The sequence below is a fragment of the Felis catus genome, chromosome B1 (assembly GCF_018350175.1).
Source record: "Felis catus isolate Fca126 chromosome B1, F.catus_Fca126_mat1.0, whole genome shotgun sequence".
NCBI classification, from domain to species: Eukaryota; Metazoa; Chordata; class Mammalia; order Carnivora; family Felidae; genus Felis; species Felis catus.
In genome coordinates, this window is record NC_058371.1 from 17,193,399 (window position 1) to 17,199,034 (window position 5,636).

A 5,636-nucleotide genomic window follows, 5' to 3' on the forward strand; every position below is an offset into this window, starting at 1 on the left:
ACGCACTGGTATTAATTATGCCAGATACATATCAACGTAGGATGGTGTAGGCAAAGGAATTCCCAGAATTTTAAGCCCTACCCGGACGCGTGTCTGGGTACCCAGGGTTAGCAAATGGACTAACAGATGGGTCTTGACAAATCTGAAAGGGGTCAAGGGAGCTTCCCATTTTCAGTCAATTATAGTCACTACTTTGACACCTCGTTATTTATCATTTCTGCTACCAATAGCTGGTAGAAAAGGAAAGAGCTGCACTCACAAAGACGAGAACAGTCGTGATTATGTGACTCTCATATGTAGATCCTTAGGCATTTGATGTGGTTTCTCCTTCAAAATTAATCTTCACGTGTTCCATCATTAACACCCCCATTGTACTCCTTGATTTTTAACATCCTCAGTTTGAGAGAAGTTTTTCTACCAGTCCATTGCCTTATGAAAATTTCATTGCCTCCTCGGTGTATCCTCCCGATCCATGGGAACAATTTCCATAAGCAAACTAGCAGGCCACCTGGATGAGATGGAAAATTCCCAGAATTCTTTCCAGAGGGAAGCCCGAGGGAGTGAGGCTGCCTGGCCCTTAGTACATCTGTCATGGCACTTGCTTTTTCTTCCACATATACTGCTATTCCCTACCCTTCCACTGACACTTGGAAAACCTCTAACTATAATTCTAACCACACAACTATCACCACTTCAATTAAAATTTCCTCTGGACACAATTATGCATTCACTTCTCTGTATTCCTAGTGCATTTACACATAATACAGGGTAGGATTTATTCTGTGGCTCAGAATGACCTTTTTGGATATCTAACTGCCCATCAGACCGTGGGGTGTCACGGGGAAGGGACTTTGGTTATTCTTGTTATGCACAATAACAAGAAAAGTGGAGAAGTCAAAAGACTGATTCTGGTCCCATCTCTAACATGAAGATAACTTGGGCATAAGCACACAGCAAAGAATAAGTGAAATACAAATAGAAAAAGCCACATCCATTTCTTCTTACCTCTAGTACTTAGGTATTCTTACAATAAAATCAAATATTGTTTTGGTTACAAGATTTTCATATATTAAGGCCATTATTTACAAGTTGACATCATTTTTAAGATTATAGAAGTGTTTAGTAATCTGATGACATTTTACACAGTGAATAAGTAAAATAAAGGAAATTAACTATAGAAGGAGTTCATTATGTAAGAACTATGTTTACTCACACTATCCTTCCTGTCACTTCCGAAGCATGATTTTTGTAGATAAACGTTGAGATACGCCAAAAACAGTCATCATTGGTTTTTTATACAAATTGTTTTCCTCTGAGGGGATTAGGTTGGATTAAAAAATGATTACAGGGGCGCCTGGGTGGCGCAGTCGGTTAAGCGTCCGACTTCAGCCAGGTCACGTTCTCGCGGTCTGTGAGTTCGAGCCCCGCGTCGGGCTCTGGGCTGATGGCTCAGAGCCTGGAGCCTGTTTCCGATTCTGTGTCTCCCTCTCTCTCTGCCCCTCCCCCGTTCATGCTCTGTCTCTCTCTGTCCCAAAAATAAATAAACGTTGAAAAAAAAATTAAAAAAAAAAATGATTACACTGGAAACTGGGACTTTTTTTTTCCTAAATATCACGAAGACTTTATTTTTGATTCATTGTGCTATAGAATAATGGTGATTTTAATACTTGGCTGCATTCACAGTCTGGAATTTCAATGGTTGACCCTTGATAGCACTTGATGTTCTGAAAATCACAGCTGGCCATTGTATATTTCAAATGCGTTTCACATTCCAGCCGACTTCTCTTTGTTCTCAGGAAGGAAAGGGTTATTGGAAGGTCTCTAAACCATTTCTCTCCCTTCTTAGGAACACTGGAAGCAAACTTGGCCCTAAGCAGAACCCCTTACAAGTATGAAGTGGTGTTAAATCAGGGTCTTTCCAGGGTTGCTGTGTACCAATTACTCATCTAGAAATGCTTTTAGCAAGATATTCTTAGTCTGTCTAGAAAAGATTGTTTATTGCCAATAAACCTGCAATTCACGGGTAGCGGCTGCCCTTAAGAGTGAATGTTGGAACCAGAGAAAGCTACATGATACTAGAAGATAAATAAGCTAAGAGGGCCTAGATTCAATGGCAGCTTCTTGCTAACCTATCCCTCACACAGTTCCGTCTCAGAAATCAAAATCCATCCCAGAAGAAACAGGGACTCAGGAAGTTCTGTCTGCTGGACTTGGGAATCCCTAGGTATTGATGTCACACATGCTTTTAATTATATAGTATATATTTTACTAATCATCAATAACAGTCTGTCAGGTATGACTCCTACTTCATGTGAATCTGTTGACAATTCAGGCCTTTGTGTTCACTCATTTTAAAAATCATAGAAAAGGGGCACCAGGGTGGCTCAGTTGGTTAAGCGTCCGACTTCAGCTCAGGTCGTGATCTTGCAGTTTGTGAGTTCGAGCCCCGTGTCGGGCTCTGTGCTGACAGCTCGGAGCCCGGAGCCTGCTTCAGATTCTGTGTCTCCTTGTCTCTCTGCCCCTCCCCAACTTATGCTGTGTCTCTCAAAAAATAAACGAACATAAAAAAAATCATAGAAAAATTCAACCTTAAAAAAGGAGTAACTGTAATCACACATTTGACTAAAAACAAGTTAACTTCAGGTTACTCTACCCTTCCTGATGTTTGGGCCCAGTCCCGGTGGAGTGGGTTCTCTGCTCTGGTCTTATTTTCTCTTTGGGTGTTAGTAAGCATGTAGGACATTCTATTGGAATAAATACTGTACAATTACTTGTACAGATATCTGCTCGGTCTGGGACTCGTCTGACAACAGTAATGATCTCATTAGTTATTTTAATAGTTTAAATAGTGCCTTGGAGAGTAAGAGGATCTGCCGTTAAGGGAAGAAGAAGCACAACTGAGTTGTCTCATTAATGAATTGAGCCCCTCATTAGCTAATCTTTTCCCAAGTCTCTAATGATGTCCTGGTTAATGGCCACAAGAAATACAGAAGTATTTTAATAGAGGGTTCTCAATCTAAAACCTTTGCAGCTGTGACATCAATTACTTTGTACATAATAATAACACAATAAAAGCCGCCAACTTCTGAGTGCTTACTATATGCCAGACGCCTGTGGGGATAGAGAACGCCTAAGAAGACAAACTGAACCCATGTGGCCACCCAGTGGATGTCTAACTCCTGGTATACACACACTTATTAAATTGGGTCAATTGACGTAGTTGGTCAACTGTTCAAAAGTGTACAGATGGTGAGTACAGGTGAATCTCGAAGGTTCATCGTTTATAAGAAAATATATATTGCGTCTTGATGCTGTGGAGAAGAAAATTCCTTTCTCCCTAGCAGCACAAATCCACCCTCCGGGGTAGTAGAGGAGAAGGTTTTGTTGGTTTTTTTCGCTATTTAATCTTCCTAATTTCTATTTCAAAGCAGAAAAAAAAACCAACAATGAATATTCACCTGCTGAATGTAAGACACTGTAGTCAGGTGGTATGGAAGAAAAGGAGAATGTTTCAGTGTCCTTTTCAGTTAGTCTCTGATGCCTTGGCTGTTGATTCAGAACATCTAGGTTCACATCAAATCCTGAGCAGCACAGAGAATTTGTCAGAGAACTGAACCCCTTTCGCCTGGTACAAACCAGTGTTTGGACCCAAGAGCACAGGTGTTGGGAGTCAGAAAGCCTGCATGCAAGTTCCACCTCTGCTTTTACTAACTGTATGACTTGGCCCAAGTGATGAAGTCTTCCCATACGTCCCTTTGCTCATCTCTAAAAATAGACATCATGTACGAGCACACACTAAATAGCCAATAGATGGTAGCTATTGTTACTTTGTTTACTGTTAATAATGGAATTACCACTTGGGGCGGTTCATCCCCATGGTATGATGCCTTTGATTTCACTGCCCAAGATTTTAGTACCCCTCCCTGTCAATCTTGACTTGAACCTTGCCCCAAATCTCAGTTTATCAGCCTTCAACTTCCCACCCAGTGGTTAGACCTTGCGCCTTTTATATCCTTTCACCAATACCATTACTTTCTCCATCCCCCCGACCCCAGCCCGTGGGCTGTATTTCTGCCATATTCAAACTGATGCCCACTTGTTTTTGAGTATTAGCTGACCCAGTGACTTTCTTTTTTTATCCCTGCCCCACTTAACAGCTGGATACCCTTAGAGCTCAGAAACATCCTCAACTGGGGCTAAGTTTGCCTTTTGTACCATGAATTATTTGTGTAGTTGGGAGGGCCCATTGTATTAGGCTCAGGTTCCCTCCCTCGCTTCTGTTCCCTCCTTGTTGGCTTAGGTGCCAACATGCCTCGCGTGTGAGAATTTTATATAGTAGGACATAGAAAGAAAAAGGAACTCATGGCCACTTCAGCCTAGAATTTGCTGTTCCACATAATCTTAGCTCCTAAAATACTCGGGCAATTGACACAAAACTTAGTCTTTACCCATTTCCGTATCAGTAGAATCTATTAATAATTAAAACCTGAGTTTTATCTTTATGTTGGCAAGCTGGTGTGGATACAAGGGGTGCAATTAAATGGGAAATAGAAGTATGTCTCAAAATCCTTATCCAAGTTTATCAGTCTGCAAGAAAAGTACAGCAATTATAATTTAGTATTACTATAACGTGTCATTAATAGCATTCAGCATTATTTTAGCAGGAGTCATAGATAGGTATCTGAGATACAGCAGAAATCATAATCTTTGCCCTACAGCCAACTCGTCCCCCGGATTCTTCATGCTTCTCGATAGGTTCTATTTTGATTCTAGTCACGCAAGCTTACACGCCTGGAGGTATTCATATATTATTTTACCAGAAGATATAAATACACAGCTGGCAGTATCTTTTAGATAGCATTGTATTAAAACTAGCCAAACATGATTGCTGATAGAAACATCTTTTTGTTATTTCTTAGAAAAATGTATTTTTACAACTATATTTTTTGGAGCAGTTTCACATTCACAGCAAAATTGAAGGGAAGGTACAGATATTTCCTATATACTCTTTGCCCCTATGCATGAATAGCATTCCCCATTATCAGTGCCCCCCTCCCGCCATCAGAGTGGTTCCTATATTAAAATTGATAAACCTACACTGATGCATCATAATATGTATATTCTATGATACCACATAATATATAATACCATAATATTACGGTATTACACAGGATATTGTCACTGCCCTGAAAATCCTCTGTGCTGTGCCTATTCATCCCTCCCCACCACCACCAACCCCTGTCAACCATTGAATTTTTTACTTCTTACATACTTTTGTCATTTTCAGAACATCGTATTGTTGGAATCCTACAGTCTTTAGTTTTTTAAGATTGGCTTCCTTCACTGGGTAATAAGCCTTTAAGTTTACTCCGTGTCTTTTCATGGCTTGATAGCTCATTTAAGTGCCGAAGAGTATTCCATTGGATGTACAACAGTTTATCCATTTGCCTGTTGGTTGTGCAACAGTTTTTATACTGGGCATTTAAGTGCTAGACAAATGCTATTCAATAATCAAAGCAGAACCCCACGCTGCATACAATGTAACAGTTTGACTTTATTACAAGGCTTAGATCTTATCTAATAATGTTAATACGTTGTGTCAGGATAGGTTGTCATCTGTGACCACCCCCAAATCT